The sequence below is a fragment of the Phalangium opilio genome, unplaced genomic scaffold, assembly GCF_054372755.1.
Source record: "Phalangium opilio isolate 3A_F unplaced genomic scaffold, DU_Popi_V2 ptg000077l_1, whole genome shotgun sequence".
NCBI classification, from domain to species: Eukaryota; Metazoa; Arthropoda; class Arachnida; order Opiliones; family Phalangiidae; genus Phalangium; species Phalangium opilio.
This window is the reverse complement of record NW_028324185.1, coordinates 5,808,674-5,829,460: the sequence shown is the minus strand read 5'-3', so window position 1 is coordinate 5,829,460 and position 20,787 is coordinate 5,808,674.

The following is a 20,787-nucleotide window of genomic DNA, read 5'->3' as shown; positions in this document are numbered from 1 at the left end:
AATTAGGGAAATTATTAACCAAGATAAGAAATTTATTCCTTCTTTAAAAATCAATGGTACCCGCATTTTAGAAATGAAATTTTTTAACTTGTTGTTTCTGGATTCCTATATTTTCATACCGGTAGCTTTAGTAAAATTTCAATCAACTTTTGGTATACCAAAAGCGGCCAAGGATTATTTCCCCCATTTTTTTTATTCAATACTGTGAATCACCATTTCGATATCAACAGACAGAAAGAAACTAATTATAGCCGCGTTTACACGAGCTTACCCGGACCGTTGCCAACGCATTGGAAACGATTTGAAACCATGTGTAGGTGCTCAATACTCGTTCTCCCCAGAAATCTACATGATAGTCGTGGCCTAGACCAAACTGACCTAGGCTTACGCTCAGTATTTCTCATAAGGAAAGTTATCATAAACATGATGAGCTTCGTCGTCTTTTCTAATTAATTTTAAGAATAATAATAACCGAGAATGATTCCTTTTTTTATCAAACGTGACATATATTTTCTCCGAAGAGCGTTATTATTCACTCTTTTCTCTGAACAGAAGCAAAATAGCTTCGAGTTGATGTTGATCCGCCATCATGAAGCACTCGATGCAGGTGGAACTTTAATTTTATACTAGGTGCGCATGCGTGAAAAATCAAAACGCTCCGAACTCGATGTCTTGTAAACAAGTAGGTATCAAATCGGTTTGAAACCGTATTCGAAACGGTTTCGGCTTACGTGTAAACGCGGCTTATGTTTTGCATATCGGTTTACCACCAACCGAGGTTTACGGATGCCAGTATTTGAAAAAGAAAAATTTAGATATCTTTTTAAAATGGCATAAGTCAGAAGTTGACCAAGGCCAAGGTTTTAATTTCCTTGGTGAACTTAATTACTTTTGCGAGAACCACACTATTTTACTTGATTTTTGTCTGTTTAACTTTTCGTACTCGCCTACTAAAGGTTACAGGAGTAGTTCCTTTTAATTGCGGCTCAGTTACACTCCCCGGCGTTTGCTCTTATGTATTTTGCATGAATTACCTTGATCCTGACACCATAGGTATCATACCCTCAAATTACTGTAGACTCAGTGAAAATCAACCGGTTGGTGCTATACAGTGGCTCGAATGGACCGCACAGAAAACGAAATATACCCATTCAGTCTTTATACGGAGGAAAAGAGGCAAGAATACATACTTTTAAACTAGATGGTTTTTACGAGGTTGAACGCGAATTATTCGAGTACTTTGGCTGTTTTTACCACGCTTGTAAAATACACTTTTCCTTAAATAGAAACAGGCCCTTGCATGGAGACCCTGCCCAGATTTTAATATGCGATATATTAGAAGTATGAACGTGTTAAATAAGCTAAATTCACTCAATTACAAAGTGGGATTGCGAATAGCAAAAAGAGAAAGCAAATACCCCCGAAATTAACCAGTTTTTAGAACGTAATGATATTAAACCGAAAATAGCCAATAGGTTACACCCACGTGGCGCGTTCTTTGGTGGACGTTGCTACGCTAGTAAGTACCATAAAACAACAGGTACCTATACGTATTCATTAAGTGGATTTCACTAGTTTTTATCCTTTTATAAAAAACAGTAAAGGTCACGCTGAAATCTTGTCACCAAGAGATGTTAGATATCTTTTTTCTTGGCACGCTAAAATAGCACCAAATATGGAACTAGTCAATTTTCTCAGTATCAAATCTTTCCACAATTGGCTTGATGACTGACTAGCGTTGGCCTTCTCAATGAATTCTATCACTTCCCTTGAAACAGTTTGTTTCTTCACAAACTCTTGTTTATCCAATTCGTCAATTTCTCTGTAGACCAGACCTATAAAAACATTTTTTAATTATAACATTTAAATATTTATGCTTGAAAATTACTTACGACTATTGTACACATGTGCTGATACTTCATTTGGAACAGTGAAACAAGATAATACCTCTGCGTCATTTACGTTACCAAATTCCCAGAAATGTGTTCTTTGGATAAATTGTTCCAAGTGCCATCATAGCTAACTTTGGGCGTTCTCGGTCTTCCGGCGTCAAACTCGTCATAACTAATCTTTTGTTCAACACTGGGAAGTTTTTCACTTTCATTTAAGGTATTTTGAGATGCCTGTCGGGGCTTATTAAAAGAAATTTCAGATAAAGGTTTTGCTTCATATTTTTTCGTTTTCGGCGCAACCCAGGCACATGGTTTCGATGTGCAAGCTACTTCGAAGTCTGCATCATCCATACTACTATATTTCTCAAGGTAAAGAAGTAATGCGCCAACATGACTACATCCCCCAGATTTTCTAAAGCTCAAATGAAGAATTATGTGAGAGTTGCTTCACTTAGTTATTATTTAAAGGAAAACGTACCACACTGCGCATTCGTAGCCACCACCGCAAATATTGCCATCTAAAGCGTCTAACACCACTACAACACTATAACTATCGGCACGTTGAGATGGGTAGCATCTTGATTTGACATAAATAAACTGCCCATTTACTAAGACTGATTCTATCCCAGTAATAATGTCATCCGCCACAAAATGGGCAACAGCACGGTTAAATCCTTTAAATTTCTCATTGCTACAATTATCTAGCTGCGATTTTCTTTGATCTAAATAATTAAAACCGTCCACTGATGAAATACTTGGTATTTCTGAGGGGTGAGGGTTTTTCTTGCTTTGGATAGTAACCTGATCCGGTTGTGGGGCATTTTCACCACACCTTTCGGTAAAAACAGTGAAACTTCCTAAGTTTGTGAAGGATCCCAGCCTCTCTCTTTCGTTACTTTTGATGCTGTTTACATTGAAAAAATTTGTTTACTCCGCAATTCAGTACTAATTCTCTTTGGATGGATTTTTTCTTGCGTGGACCGTGAAGAGAATTCATAAAAAAATGTACTAGTCGAAAAAGAGCTAAAAAAATGTCTTTATTTCCTATTTTATACTCTTTGAAATATTAATTTTAGTTGCTATAAAAAGACAGATACGAGTATACCTTTGACCGCTAGATTTAAGTTGTAATTAGTGAGCCTTGCGTTTTTAAACACTGTACCACGCGAAACTTATCGTGCAAAATAAGGTATTGTTTTTCAATCACGTAACTAATTGTGCGAGTACAAGTATTTTTTCCAATTAAATACTATCCTATACCTTTAGATAAATTCAGTAGATTTCGAAGAAGTATAGTCGGGATTAATTTCAGACCGATTGGTTTTGAAGTTACTAACGATTTGCAACCGCACAGTTCAAAACTAAATGTGCAGTTTGCACATATTGGTCAAGTACTTACCCCAGAATCAAAGTTAACAATCCCAGTTGCAACCAATTCCCTATTGCCAAGGCTTAGTCTATTTTCGTTAGTCTCTTTTCCTCCACTTAGATTTGACTAAGTTAAGGCACAAAGTATTTAGTTTTTTAATATTGGACCAGAGAGGGGTCCAGGTGGGCCCGGCCCACTCTGCAGTTGGTTTGGCCTTCCCTGTGAAATTCATGGGGGAAAATATTGAATAGATTGCCCTAATTATACTTTTGGTAGACTAATTTCTGCAATAAAATGTTAAATTTAATGTGACTGATGTGACGTCTTGGAAATGGAATTTATAAAAGTTATTGATATTCTACTATAGAAGCTTAGAAGATTCTTTCCAAAATATAATTTTCACTTGGAGAATGAGCTATTACCTGGAGAGAGGAGGGCACAAAAAAATCTGCCTTTTGTCCTCCAGGCAGCCTTTCTTCCTTGTGTGAATGGTACGAATCCTCCATGTGTGAAAAGAAGCTATATCAGACTGAGAAATAAGCAATTTTTATTTTAAAATCCACAAATTTCCCTGACCATTTGTAATAATTTAAATATATGAAAACAAATCAAAATTCATTCGAATCATTTTTGCACGAGTCGTTATTGTTATAAAAATAAGCCAACTCTTTCGTTTAAATTTAAATCTACCTAAATAAATCATACATAACCGGAGCGATCGAAGCGAACTCCGCGAATTTGGTTAAATCTCACACAATACTTTTTCTGGTCACCCTTATACTCTTTTCCAGACTTTCAATTTACCTCCAACATATCCCTGACTTTTAAGGACTTGATAGCATTGCCGTCAAAGTCCATAGAGTCTAATAGCTACGAGCCACAACTATCAACGTCAAGGCGCTTCAGTATTCATGCACCTGAGCCACAACAGTGAGACTGCGAATCACAACCGTCAATACCAATCGACTCTGATACTCCTGAGCCACAACAGTCAGACTGCGAATCAAAACCGTCAATGCCAATTGACCCTGGTACTCCCGAGCCACAGCTCTCGACAGCAGCAGCGAGTCAGAATCATTACCTCCAATTGCAATCATTGACAGCCCACCAGCAGTAAGAACAAAGAGTGGCCGAGTGGTGAAAAATATCCTCTAGCTTAATTTATGGAATTGATAAAATCCTAACGATATTTAAAATAGCTTAAAAGAAAGGATGTTGTATAATGTGGAGACTGAACTGAACTGAATTGAAGTAGATGATTGAATTGAACTTTGTACCTTGTGCGGGACTATATAAGAGTACGAGCTAACGAGGGGCTGGGCAGTAATAATCGCCCAAGCTGTAACGACGAACACTTAATAAAGTTGATATTATTACGTTTTAATCAGTCGTGTTATTAATGAGCCGATAACACAACAAAATTTATTTTGGAATTAAACACTTTATTCTTGACCAAAACGGCATTAAAGTCTCCTTTCATTTCAGAAAGGTATTGACTCATAGCATTACTACTGGCAGTAAGTTCATCAATTTTATTGCAACAAAGGCTATCTGAGTCTTCGATATCCGACATTTATTTCAATGGTTGCAGTGCCGTCGCCAGGGTCTCGAATTTGGGAGGAAGACCTCCCTAAAGTATTGTGTTTCCAATTTTCCAAAACACATCACTTTTATGAGTAATAAAATAAGGAAACGTATTTAAGGACTGAACGCATTTTATCACAAACAATTTCGTATCACACAAATCAATTTTTTTTACTTTTAAAATGTTTCAATATAACTTGACATTGACTAGACTAAACTCGAGTGTAACTAGTGGGCATGCTTAATTGAGGGGTGTGGCGAATTTGCTCTTCTAGCGTGTTCGTCTGAAAATTTGTCAATGATACAGTCAACGCACAAATTACGTGACTGCTCTCTCTCATTATCGCCAAAATGGCTAGAGAGGATAACCTTTCTTGTCGCATCGTATTTCTGAAATAATTTTTAATGCGTTTAAAAACTGAAAAGGAACGTTCACACGCTACAGACGTTACAGGTAGAGTAGCAGCTATTTGTAGCATTTTCCACAGTTCCGCGAAAAGGGTTCGTGGTAAAGTCTTCAAGAGGTCACTAATGGTTTTTAGCCTGTCGTTTTCATCTCAATTTCTCAGAATGTTTTTCGCAACTATGATTTCGGCAGAAGTTATAGCAGTACAACAAAAAAGAACAAAATGCCAAAAGTGACTTTTCCGATAGAAATTCATGGAGCTGACTCCTTCCAAAATGTCCGCGTTTGTCCGTCAAGAAATCTATTTTTGAGTTCGCTGACCATTCTGTCGATTACAACATAATAAAGACCTGCTTTTATTTCAGACTTAGAGTTTGAATTTCAAATGCCTGTTGTTTCGCAAATAACAAAGCTGTCGAAAGCTTTTGGAGCATTTCTAGGCCGCTTTGGTCTAGGTTGTTTAGGGGTAGATGATTGAGCATCATTGGAAACCTGGGAATGAATTGGAATTCCGAGTTCTTTAGCCAAACTCTTGGCTTCGTCGTAGAGAGCGTCATATTTGACATCATTACGAAATTCCTTTAGTGTCGATATTACTGCATTTACGCCAGAGATAGCTTGGGTGAGATCAAAATCTGATGATTGGACCTGTAGTACAGTAAAAATAGGTTTTAACCCGCAACAAATTGAAACAAAGCTGAAAATTTCAGATCTTACAGATTTTTGGGCGCTCTTTAACGTGGTGTGGTTTCCCACACTCTCCCATTGGAGGAATTTCCGCCATATTGGAAAATGGCGGACAAAATCGAGAAAACGTTTAATAACTCCGGCTCTACTTAACCGATTAACATGTAATTAGGCTTCGATTGTAGATCATCTTCAAACACATAATTCATCTCTTAAGATATTTTGCCCTACAACTAACCGGAAGTTCACAATCTGACCCTGAAGATTAGCCTCATATAAAAATGGAAATTAAAGCATTTTATCTTTTCTATATTCTGAATACATTTCCAAAATTAAACATATAGTTCCAATTACTGACAAATTTTGTTTCATTTCTGACAAGAGCTATAATGTATCGTACGGGAGAGGGTAAAACAGCCTTTGTACCATCATAAAACTTAATGTGTTAATATATACCATTGTTCGCCCACACTTGTCAATACGGCTAAAGTTGAGTTAAAGCGTGTGAAACAAAGTTGACATAACCAAGTGTATACTTTAAATGAAGATTATGGAATTGAGCTTTTGAATTAGCTTCTCTTTCACCAACAAGTGCGGCAGCAAAGCAGCATTCAAATAGAGTTTATCACCAAGTTCAAACGTGGCTTGGAAGCAGCCTAAATGCTAGAGAATGGGGTTGGAGACAGGTAGGATCTGAACTCAAACCAATCGTTACCACTCTAAAACCTGCTCCAGCTGAGCTTCTGCAGATGATCCCTCGTAAATGCAAGGAAGCCTGTGACTTGAAATGTGAATGCGGTAAAACTGGTCCAGTCTGTTCTTCAATTTGTAGAAAATGCAAGGGAGTATCTTCAAATGAACATAGAGATTTTGAGGCTCAACCTCAAGTAGAGGACTATTAGGCCAGGACAGATAGGCCAAAAAAGGGCTTGACCTAGAACATTTGAACATAAAGATGAAAATTGGTACATGTGTTGTTTTTGACCCAACAAAAAATATACTAAAAGTCCCCTGCTGTAGAGCGCGAGCTTTCGCCGCCATCTTGGAAAATGGCCGCCGGGAACTACAGCTATAATGTATTCCACGTTCTTCTTCAAAAATTATGAAAATTGGTACACATTATGATTGGAGCCACATGAACATCATGCCAAAATTTCACAGCTCTGTGTTCAATAGTTTGGTCGCCATATTGGAAATTGGTCGCCGTGAATGCTAGGTACAGTATATTACACCATGTTGTTGGAAAATTATGAAAATTGATAGGTATTATAATCAGAGCTGTGTGAACCTCATAGTAAAATATTGAAGCCATTAGTCAGATAGTTTGGCCGCCATGTTGGAAAATGGCCGCCATCAATGCCATTTAGATACAGTATTTGGTTCAAAAATTATGAAAATTGGTGATTATTATGTTGAAGACCGTCTAAATATCATACTTGAATATTGAGGACGTGCTACTGATAGTTTGGGCGCCATTTTCGAAATTGACTGAATTACCGATATATAAATTTTTTCGATAATTTGAGTAGATGATTTTCATGAACGTATAAAACACCATAAAAATAACTATTTTCGAGTCTATATTATCGACCCATCTTCAAAAATGGTCGCTAACATATTACTATCCTAAAAATCTGGAAAAAAGAGAAGAAAAGCCATATTACTCAGATTTTGGTTAGGAAAAACCGTTTTATATGGGGTATATGCATTCTAGTGTCGTTAAAGATTAGGAAGGCACATTTTTAGCATTTCGTTCATATTTCTCGTCATCCTGAAGATTTTAAAATTACGGCTAATACCTTGACAATGACCACACATTGCCCAGCAAGCTAATCCAGATCGTCTACACTCACAGTTCTTTATACAAGATGTTCTGCAGACTACAGGTACAAATACGGAGTTGTATAAGTTCATCTGATGCCGCAAGGAAAATGGTGTGAATGGGTCTTCGACTTTCGCGATCACGAACCAATCCCCACTGTTCGGGATTAAATCGTTTCCTAGCTATTGTTGGACTTGAAGATACGCTCGGATTAAATGTAGTTTTGCAGCGTCGGTTGTTGGATGAAGCTTAGCGAGATCAAATGAGGATTTGACAAGCTTAGCGAGATCAAATGAGGATTTGACAGTATGTGTGGCAACGGTTCCATTATACGTGTAATATCTACATAGTTGAAGCGTGACGTGTCAATTATCGCCCTAAAAAAAGCGAAAAGAAATCTCTCTTCGGCAGCAATGGCTTCCTTAGATGCAATATGGTCATTAAAAAGCGCAACAGATTTGTAAGATGTTGATTATCTGTCATTACTTTAAACCACGCCTTGTCATAAACACACCCAGTTACACCACGTAAATGAAAGAAATGTTCTTTTAACCTTTTTAACTCAAAGGACTTGTCGTGGCCCGAGTTCGGTGTGACGGTTCCGGAGTACAATGGGTTCGCCCTTAGTTCAGACCGTTCCTTGCCCCATTCCGTGAAAGTTTTTCCCGGCCGCTTCGCCCCCGCCCAGGTGTTGACATGGCTCGCCCCCGCTATTGGCAACCCCCTAGGGGTCGCGGATACACTATTTGTTTGGGCCGTATGGCACTGTTGTGCTTGGAGAGAATTCCCCCGTCCCCTCGAGTCTTCTGCTGCCTTAATCCTTCCCTGTCACCCACCACCCTCTGACTGGGCTCGCCGCTGACGGTGTCCAGCTTCTGTCACCTGCTCAAGTGGCGTTTGTCGGGCCCACTGGGCGATCCCGTGTGCCATGACGGCGGTTCCGCAGGTTCAATTTGGAATATGATGGGGATGGGCGCTGATAAGGCCCCCAGCTAGGTGTAGCGCCTAATCTAGGGTTCTGACATACAATTATTATGAAAAATCTTCAGGATGAACGATGAATATCCTGCTAGAGATTTGTCTAAATTCTAATCTTAAACAACACTAGAATGTATAAACCCCATATAAAATCATATTCTCTAATCAACATGTTGAGAATAACAGCTTAGAATAACTTACCTTTTTTGATTTTAGGGCAATGATTTTCGTGTGGCCATTTTTAAAGATGGCGTCGATAATTTCGACTTCAAGATATCCATTTTTTGTTGTTTATTACGTTAATAAAAATCATCTATTCAAAATAGGAATTTCAAAAAGATTTACATATTTGAAATATATTTAGCATTTCCAGAAGTCATTTTCGAAGATGGCGCCCAAACTAACAGTAGCACGTCTTCAATATTCAAGTATGATGTTTAAACGGTCTTCATCATAATTTTTATAATTTTTGAACCATATACAGTATCTAAATGACATTGATGGCGGCCATTTTCCAACATGGCGGCCAAACTATCTGACAAATGGCTTCAATATTTTAGTATGAGGTTCACACAGCTCTCATTATAATACCTATCAATTTTCATAATTTTCCAACAACATGGTGAAATATACTGTACCTAGCATTCACGGCGGCCATTTTCCAATATGGCGACCAAACTATTGAACACAGAGCTGTAAAATTTTTCCATGATGTTCATGTGGGTCCAATCATTATGTGTACCAATTTTCATAATTTTTGAAGAAGAACGTGGAATACATTGTAGCTGTAATTCCCGGCGGCCATTTTCCAAGATGGCGGCGAAAGCTCGCGCTCTACAGCAGGGGACTTTTAGTATATTTTTTGTTGGGTCAAAAACAACACATGTACCAATTTTCATCTTTATGTTCAAATGTTCTAGGTCAAACCCTAAAAGTCCTGGCCTATTAAAGATTGGTCCTCTAGCCGGTTGACATCGGGAATGAACCCCGTCAATTCGAAGCGCTCTTTTCTAACAAGGGCAATAGAAAAGTAGTCGCTCTCGCGTCTAAAGATTGTTTAAAATTTTATTCCGAATCAATGATAAAAAATTGTGTGAAATAACTCTTAACTCCTTTGAAGCTTACGAATTAAATAGAAGCTCCGAAACCATTAACACTCATTTACTTAGACTAAGATCTCATAAGGTCGTATTCAGAACCATGATTGAAGTTATAAAAGAATAACTTTCAAGTATTTACGAAATGCTTTCCAACACAATAATACTCGCCTCTCATTTATACATGATTGAAGAACACGAAAAATTTGATCGCGTTTACAGTTATTTTACAAATTACATCTCCCCTTTTAAAATTATAAAAGAATTTGAATAGAAATTGATAAATCAAGAAATTGAAAACGAATTTAACAGTTACAATATCTTTAGTATATTAGCTGAACAACTTTATATTTTAAAGGATTGCATGAATTTTTTTAAAAAAAGTCTTATTAAAAAAGTCTTTTTTATTTACGTTTTGTATTGTTTTTATTATTGTATTAGTATATTTGTGACATTTGAATATTATTTCAATTGTATTGTCGGTTTTCTTATAACTTTAGTTATGGTTTTGTGGTAATAAAGTTTTTAAAGTATATTCACGTCTTATTTTATTAAAAAAACCTATATTAAGGTGTTTGCCATCTTGTTTTCCTACTACAACGTACCCTTTTAAATAAGATCCTAAAAGAACAAATCTGAGCTTAAAGAGGACTCCTCTCGACTCGAAGAAATTCCTTTTTTCCCCTCAAATAAGGTTGACCATACCGCCATCCAGCGGTGAAAAAAATATCTTTCCCTATAAGCCCAAAAAAAGAGTTGCGCCTCTCTAAAATATATATTTTCCCTGTAATACCAAATGAGGGGAGGGGAGGGGTGGATGAAAATATGGTCGTCCAGGTTCCCTATAAACCCAAAAAAGATTTTCCCTGTGTGGCGTATAAACCGAAATGGAAAATCGTATGGCGTATAAACCCAATGGGGGTCGGCAAGGGGGGTCGCAGAAAAAGAGTAAAAAAATGGAAGTGGGTAAATGTGGCGTATAAACCAAATGGAGGTCGGCAGGGGGGGTCTCAGGGACCCGAGTGGCGTATACTGCCGTATTATTCTCTTCCAATCATGTAGATCATTAGTTTCATTAGCAATTTTGGGTCCTTTCTGAGCACCTGACCTTTGAGCATAAACCTCCCCTCCTATAGAAATCTCTTTCCATGCGCCTCCTTGATGCATAATCAAAATTCCATTTGTCGTGAACCCGTCTATTTCTCCATTTTCAGATCCATCCAAGAACATTGCCTCCAATTGGTTCCAGTCTACAATTTCACCAGTTTATTTTTAAACTAATAATTCGAAATAATAAGATAATGTATGACCTTCGCGAAGTTGAGGAAGCTCGCCTTCGCTTTCCGAAGGCACATCTTCGGCATGGACCAAACTCAGGTCATTTGGCCAGTTATCGTCAAATATGGCATCCATATTCAAGGCCCGAGTTATGTTTCCGGCGTTGTCAGCACAGACGGAGTAAATCTAAAGATTCAAAAATGTAAGCTTGGTAAAATTTTCGAGAACTATCTCTTACCTTCGCGCGATCTATTCCCGCCTGTTCCGTAATTTCATTTAGCTTCCTGCGGATGGCCTCTCCGTCATGCTGACCAGGAAAATGAGAAAACCTAACCAAGACGTTTCTGAACATCCACCTCTCCTCAATGAAATGGCATCTAACACCCAGAACCGATTCCCGAGCCCTACTACTCCTGATATCGAGGGTTTGGTGCATTTGTTTTCCAGCGATGCTTCCTAACAGTTCCTACAAATAATAATACGTGATTACAAATAATTATTATTATTATTATTATTATTATTATTGTTATTTTATTAATGCCCATAATGTTGTACAGGATATGGTTAACAAAAATATTTTTGCATTATCCCTTGCCACATGAGTATAATGCTCGTGCGTGGCAGGGTTACAAAATTATGTATTTATACTAATTACTTAATTATGGCATATTAAAGTTGGTAACGAGAAAAACGTCATATCGAAACAGTTACAATGATATAATAGTTATTAATATTATAACAATATATTTTAGTACTTTTGGTTATTAGTTATGCATCATGTTTTTTAGTGTAGTATGTTCAATTCCTAAGAGCCACGCTATTATTTTCTTCTTGTATATTTGAGGGTTGGTACATAATTTTATATTAATTTCTAACATATTATATAATCTAGGGCCTAAATACGAAACGTGTCTCTGTCCAATACTTTTTTGAGGTTTTGTAGTCAATAAATTACCTTCTTCCACAAATCGCGTTACATACGTTTTTGGTGGTTCCATAATTTGTCTATTTTTAAAAGTGTACATTAGTATTTCTTTAGCATATAAGTGTTTAAGAGAAAAAACTTGAAATTCGTTAAAAAGCAAATTGCTCGAATATCGTGCATCTCTCCTCAAACAGGTTCGTATGATTTTCCTTTGCGGGATTTCTAGTGGTTCAAGAATGTTCACATAGGTCCCCCCAACCAATTATCCCGTAGGCTATGATTGACTGTATTATGGCATGGTAGACTATCCTTAGATAAGGCAATTTAAGAAAATTTCTGATTATTCTGAATTTATATAAGCTCAATCTAATTCTGTTGGTGGTATAAGTTATCTGTTCTTGCCATCTTAAATTGTCATCTATTATGATTCCTAAGTATTTAATTTTCTCAACTCTTTCTAACTTCAAACAGTCCGAGGTACAAGTTGAGCAGTTTCCCATGTGACCGCTTTTGTGTACCACTATGTACCAAGGTAGATCTTTAATCGTTCTTGAGGAAAAGCAAATGTATTTGGTTTTGTTAGTGTTGAGGGTTAATAAATTTTGTTTGAGTTTGACGCAGATTTTATTTAGAGAGTTTTGGGCTTTAGTTAGAACTTCGGGCCAGCTGTTTGCATTAAACAATAACGTAGTATCGTCTGCAAAAGAAATCAATTTGCCATCGATTTCAGTCGAACACAGGTCGTTCATGTATACTAAAAATAATATTGGTCCAATTATTGTACCCTGGGGTATACCGTATTTCATTTCACAGGGGTAGCTTAGGCTCTTGTTAATTTTTACAATGGTATCTCTTTTGTGTACTTAACTTCTAAACCAATCGTGAGCCACTCCACGTATTCCTGCTTTCTCCAGTTTTTGAAGAAGTATCCTATGTGAGACTGTGTCGAAAGCCTTTTTTAAATCAAGGAATATGCCTATAGATTTTTTGTTTTTATCTATGTCATTATATAATGTACTCGTCACTTCTAAAATAGCATCATTCGTATTCAGTTTTTCTCTAAAACCATATTGGTTTTTGGATAGGTAATTAGAGTTTTCTAGGAACTTAGTTAGTTGAATTTTTATAACTTTTTTGAATATTTTTGAAATATTACTGAGAAGAGCTATTGGGCGGTAGTTTCCAATTTCGGTTTTGTTCCCAGCTTTGAAAATCGGTATAATTATTGCTCTCTTTAGTATGTCCGGGAAAATTCATTTTTCGAGTGATAAATTTATTATGTGTGAGAGTGGCCTTGATATGTATTGGTTCCGTTTTTTTAAAGTTTTAATATCTATGTCGTCGTGCCCGTTAGATTTCGAATTTTTTAAGGATGCTATTATTGTTGTGATATCTCTCGAATCTATCGGCGAGAAAAATATATATACAGGGTGTTTTCGAAAAGTCCATCAATAATGAAAGGGCGTATTTATTGGGCCATTTTGAGTCGAAAATGTTCTATGACATTTTGCCGTCCGACCCACGGTTTTCGAGTTATGATTTGAATATTTTAGGGATGACCCCTTCATTAAATTAGCGCTGTCTTTCAATTTCTTAATTAAATTTAAGGGGGTCATCCGTAAATTACTCCAATCATAACTTGAAAACAGTGGCCCGGACGGAAAAATGTCATAGAACATTTTCGACTCAAAATGACCCAATAAATACGCCCTTTCATTATTGATGGACCTTTCACAAACACCCTGTATAGGGTTGTTATTGTTAGTATTGAGATTTTGCGAGGGGTCGTTATTGTTAGATAGTATGTCATTTGCTAGATTTTCACCTATTGAGGAGAAATACAGATTAAAGCAATTTGCTATTTCCTTTGGCTGTTTGTCACTTTGATATTCTTGGTCTTTATATATGATTTTCTCTATGGAGTTAAATTTTTTCTTGTGATTTGTGGACTCATTAATAGTCTCCCATATCGTTTTTGGATCGCGATTGCACATATTTATTTTAGTTTTATAATATTCATTTTTAACAATTCTTATTAGTTGTGTCAATTTGTTCCGATATTTCTTATAGTGGTTTTCTAAGGCAGTATTAAACGGTTCGACTTGCAAACGTTTAGCTAGGGAGTCTCGTTTCCTTATTGATGTAATCAAAGGGTAAGTTATCCAAGGTTTTAATTTTTGTTTTTTATGAGAGTAGTTAATATGTTTCGTTTTTACTACTAGTTCAATGTTTCTCTTTAATATTTCTATAAAAGTATTAGTGGCATTATTAGGTTCGTTCTGGTTAAAAACTTCGCTCCATGTTTCTTTCTCAATATTTTTAAATAAGTTTTCATTGTTAATCTCTTTGATTATTTTTACATTATTTAAATTATTTTTTTTTTATTTCACGTATGTGAGGAATGTTAATTAATATCGCGTGGTGGTCCGTAATTTTAGAGTTAAGTATACTGGATGTAACTTCAATATCTGGGTTATGTTTAATAAACATATGATCTATGCATGTTTTGGACGTTTGAGTTTCTCTAGTTGGTCTATTTATGCACGAAAAAAAGCCCTGATCGTGTAATAAAGTTAAATATTCTGAGACAGTTTTCTCTAATGGGGCCAATAAATCGATATTAAGATCGCCAGTTAAAACTATATTACCAACGTTAGCATACTCGAATAATTTACTATTTAAGTCGCTAATAAATTCTGTGATATTATTACTAGGGGATCGGTAGCATCCTATTATTTTATATAGTATATTGCTGGGCATTTTTACATCTACACATTTGACTGTGGCACCAATAACATTTAGTTCATACTCTATAAATGTGAGGTCATTTTTTATGTAAATAATTACTCCGTCATTTCTATTTTGGTAGGAATTTGAATAAACATGGTTATAGCCATTTATAGAAAATTCGGAGTTATTTAAAATTTCGAAGGTCTCTGTTAGAACAATAACATCTAACGTAATATCGAAAGTTGCTAGATATAGGATAAATTCGTCGAAGTGTTTTCTCAAACTTCGGATATTTAAATGAAAAATATTTAAGCCATTTTTATTTAAATTATTAGAGTTCACAAGATAATCAGGTAAGTTTTTTATGTTAGGGTTAAAAAATTCATTTGCGTTATTAATCATTTAGTTTTTTATATATATTTTTATTTATGTATTATAGCAATTGGTTAGTTAGCTAAAGGGTTTTAAGGTCATCGAGGGTTTTAATCTTAATAGACGGTGCATTGTCTGTTTTTCGCAAAAAAATTTTCCCGTCATTAACCCAGATGTATTTGTAATTTTTAGTTTTAGCTAAAGTCTTCGTTTCAAAAAGCAATTTCTTGTTTGTCGCAGTTAAATGTTCATTAATATAGACCCTATGGTTTTTTAGTGCCGGGTCTATGTCGACGCTCTTTAGGTCTTTTTTTAGTTTCGATTGTTTTAGCCAATTATCTCTAATTTTTTTATTAATGAACGCAACTCTAATTAAGGGAAGTTGTTTACTTGGTCTTGGTAAACGATACATGTCTGTTATGTCGTTGCTATCATAGGTGATGCCAATTACATTTGCTAGTGCCTTTATGATAGCCGAAATTTGTTCGTTCTTGGTGGCTTCGATGCCCGTAATTTCTAGGTTTAGGCTTAAATTTTCTTGTTTCAGTTCATTTATAATAATTTCTTGGTTATTGATCTTATTTGTTAGGTCTACATTTTGTAATTTAAGGTCTTCATTATCTTTTTTAATATCAGTTACTTCATTTGATAGTCTCCCTACAGTTATGTTAAAGTCGTCTATTTTATCTGAGCAGAATTGAATGGATTGTTCGATGCTATCAATTTTATTAACTTTTAACTCAATATCTGCTATTTTGTTCACTTTAGCCTCAATGTCTATAATTTTATTTACTTTGGTTTCAATGTCTTTAATTTTGCTTACTTTGTCTTCAATTTCGTCAATCTTCTGTATTTTAGAGTGGATGTCTCCTACTTGCTAGATTAAGAGCTTTAGGTCGCCGATTGATTGGTCTTCAGTTTCTTCCAGGCTTGCGCTAACTGTTCTGTTACTCGGTGGTTTACATGATTCGCATTTCCAACTTGCTTTCCTGGATCCCATTTTACGGAAATTTTCCTCATTTTTTATGTTTGTGCACGCGATGTGTATGAATTCTTTACAATTCACACATTGAATAATATCTTTAGCGTTATCCGCGAAATTGGCCTCACATTTCTTGCACGACATTACGCGTGTTATCTTACGAATGTTTACTTTCATTAATCGTTATCGGAGCTGATAAGAGACCCGACCGTTCGGTATGAAGTTCTAATCTAAAAATGTCCATTGCATTTTCTAGGAAAATTCCGAGACTTTGCATAAATCAAGAAGTTACATTTGAAAATGGTCTCAGACGCGAGGACTCCCTGTCTAAATCTCCACCCAATGTCCTTCGCGAAATGTGGAAATGCTTTTGGCTCAGGGTTGCGCAAACTTCCCTGAAGCCACCTTTTTCGACAGTCAAAAATGGTGCTTGGTCGTTTGCAACCATTTTTACAACAGCTTTTCGATACAATCGATTTGTTCTTGACGAACGTTTCATTGGCGAATCGCCAATGTTTGTAAATTTTTCCGGTTTTTCTTGGGCGGAAGCTCTTTTGGTATGTTTATAATTAAACATTGTACCATGGCGAGTCTAAAAAAGTTGCGATCAAAAATTTATCACGCATGTGCTTCATTGGAAAGAGGTGATCAACGATAATAGAGCCATTTCATATGATTAAGACGAGTGATGTCACCAAGTAATTTTTTTTCAAATGGGACACCACTATCTTAGTGGTAAAACCTAAGCACCAAATATTTTTGTCATTTTGATGATTATGACATTTTGCCTTCACCGTTTACAAGTTATGATTGGAGTGTTTTAGGGATGATCCCCTTAAGTTTAAGTAAGCCAAAGCAGACTAAATGAAAATATTACTTTTTGAATGGCGCGTTTGTTTTCAATATTTATAAAAAATACTTTCATTTAATTAGTATTTGTACTTCAATTTAAAGGGGTCATCCATGAAACATACTAGTCGTAATGTCGTACTTTGAAAACGGTGGGCTGAATGACTACATTTCATTCAAATTTTCTGGCTCTAAGAAGTTAAAATAAGAGAGTACGCACAGTACTTCTGTCCCGTAACCGTTTTTGGAATACCCTTTATAATTAATATTTCATTATATTACTGTGGAAAATACAGAAACTAACCTTAGCATGACGCTCCAAGTTGGTAGCTGAGGTGTGTGACAAGTACTTATTACTTGCGAACAAAGATTGCATTGTGCCCTCACTTTTTTCGACCTCGAACCGTTCTCCAAATGTATTTAAAATATTCTTGTATATTGCAAGAACCATAGTCGCCGTTAATAAATTTTAGGGAAAATGCTCCATCCATAATTAAATCGCGAGTCAGGGGCTGGGTTCCGAGTGAAGCCATTTGAAAGTAATTGAACGCGAAATCAAAATTAAAAATTACCACGAAATACGAACAAAAATAAAATGCACACAAAATCAGGATAATAATCACTTCACAAAAAAATCCAAAAATTTCAACTTAAACTGAGCACAAAATGAAAATTTCCGAAAAAACTGCATAAAAATAAAATATCCGAAAAAACCGCACAAATTTAAGATATCCGAAAAAACCGCACAAAATTAAAATATACTATTAATTATAACTGCGCAAAAAATCAACAAAAATCCGACTAATAGATTAAATCTATTAGTCTTCCTAGTGAAAACATTTGAAAATTAATTAAAAAAAATAAGACTTTTAATAAGAACAAAATTCGTCTGTAACGGTATAACGACAAAGAGAGAATAAACTCAGTTTGAAAATTATTTGAAAATGCTTTGGTTTTCCTCTTTTTTTAAAAAAAATAAAAGAGTAATGGCAGCACTGCGTATGGAAACGTCATACCCTTCTATCTCTTGGCTCAGTGTCATCCCCCTACTGGACGCCTACAGTATCCCCTCTTACAAGATCGCGTCCAGAGGGAGGGACACACAGTCTACACCCCTCTCTAGCGCCACTAGTCTATACTACACGGAGTGACGGAAGGGGTTTTTTCAACACAGAAATGGTTAGACAAAAACGTATCGGAAGAATTCCCCAAAAGTTTACCGGCATTTTCGTATACGTACCTTAGTATAAATTTTTCCAATATAAGGATAAGCTTACAATTGTTAAAGAATAAGATAATAATTTACGAGGCAACTATAAGTTAGGTAAAATTTGTTATATCTATATATATCTCAAGCTTATTTTAATTTCAAATCTAAAAGTGTTTAATTTTAAAGTGGTAAAATTTCTTTTATAATTAATTTAGAATTAATCTTTAAACTTGTAAATATTTAAGATATATTAACTATGAAATATTCATTGTTAACATTTAAAATTTGAGATAAAAAACGCGTCATATATCGAACGAAATTAAGTCCCAAGGGCAACGCTGCGAAGTTTATCTAGAAACTAAATTTCGTTCGATATGGCTGCTAAAAAGGGGGATACTAAAATTCACGGAATATTGCATTTTTATGTATAATGATCAGAGAAACAAGCAAACCACATTCGCTTTTCATTTTTATTTATTTATATTTTGGTTTCATTCTCCTACTAATATATGGTTCAATATAATTTCAAGCGCACAGAGAAATAAGCGCGAGCACCGGAACGCGAGAGAAAAACTATCAAAGCGACAAGACGAGAACCAACCTGTTAAAACCTTAAAATTTATTTCCAAATATTTTCTTACTCTGTTAAGTATAAATTTGATAAATAATCTAAAATATCTGTACGTCTAAAAAAAAGGGATTAAACTGTAAGGAGAATTTGGAAAGACCTCTTTCAATAGAGCCACCGAGTGGGCGTGAAGATCGCGGGCGCCTTAAAAACCATGGTTTCAGCGGATGGCAGCTTACACCTACGAAACTCGTAAAATAGCATAGCGCTGCCATCCCCAAAAATTTGCAAAGCCACGGAAACTTTCTCGTGCCCCGGCACGCGGTCTGAGCGTCGCCAAAGACACCCGTACAATAATAACAAGATGACCAAAGGGGGTTTGAAATAGTGCCCACATCGCATGATAACATATACGTAAATTAGAACAACAAGCTGGATTTAAAAACTTTTTGACCTGTCGGTTAATATTTATAATTATATACTTATGTTAAAGTATACCGAAGATCTGTGATTGTAGAACATAAATTTACCCACTCTTGACATAGACTTATTACATTTACTCATGAAATAGACATTTAACTCTATGTTGACCTCATATGCGTTTCAGCCGGTCGGTTAAAACTTACATAATATTATTACGTTACCCGATAACAAAGAACTAATGTCTCTCTCCATAGTTTGGCTACCAACAAGAGAGAAAGAACATTTTCTAGTCGATCCGTTAAAAATATATATGTTGTCTGGCTACCAACAAGAGAGAAAGAACATTTTCTAGTCGATCCGTTAAAAATATATATGTTTTCTATCTTTCTGCGAAGCTATATTTCTTTTCCTTTGATTAGATCATGACTCCTAGCCTAGTTGAAACTAAGAAGAAAAACATTTTCTCTGGACGTTTAAAAATGACTAAGGCAAGACTGTGGCACTACTACTACTACTACTACTACTACTACTACTACTACTACTACTACTACTGGGCAGTTCAAACTAAGAGCCTCAGCGTAGATATCCATCATACGATGTGGCTTCAGTGACCCTTAGAGAAAATTGGAGGGGAAAAATCCTGAATTGAGTACTTGTTAGGCCTATTGAAAATCGAAAGTATTCCATGAAATTTTAGGTTCTTTCCTATAAGACTTCCCTAAACGTGTAAGGTTTACAATACCATTTCCTTCATTTCTGGTTTTGGTCCTACTTCGATCGGACAACATCTAATTTTAGTATATCTTGGGTGTTGGGCCTTAACTATTCGCAATTGTTTTTTGTCGAGTGATTAATTGATTATTAGTTTTATTTTCGTTGATTTTTTTTATACCGACCACTTGGCATCGCTTAGAAATGCCAATCAGTGACTGCAAATAGGAGGTCGGAGAGACCAAAATTCTCCAGGAGTCTTGGGCCGAACAAAAAGGACTTTTTATTTTGCATCAGGGAGCCCAGCGGTCCTATAATTACTATAAATGCTATATATTTGAACCTGTCCCATATTATCTTATAATTTCATGAAAGGTGCTATTACATCCTATACTCTTGACAAAGTCGAAGTTTTCGTATAGTTAAATACAAAATTTATCAAAGTTTAGCTCTTTCATCGAGATAAAATTTAAAGACAGGGAGATTGCGGAGCTCGCTTTGCTCGCTCTAGGATTTTTACGCATGGTACGTTTATTAGGTTTTTTTCTAAGTAAAATCTGATTAGTTTTTTTTTTGATATTTTTCTACACAGTTAGAGCTAAAATAGGTTTACATATGAAAATTTTTAGTACTATATTTCCTATGAAACACCCTTTTTCTACTATAAAATCTTATATTTCATATTTTCCTATAAGAAATAAAAAATTTTGGCTTAGCTCCCTGGTGTTGCCTTGGGCCCCAGCCCCCCCTGGGAAAAATAATGATCGGTGACCCTGGCCAATACCCTCTCCAGTTGGTAGAATCGCATGTAGAATCGCGCGAATTTCGGGACTATTAAAGCCTGAAAATAACCACCTGGGGGAAGGAGCGTGCGTGGAGTACGTTGAAACTTTTTTGCATCGCT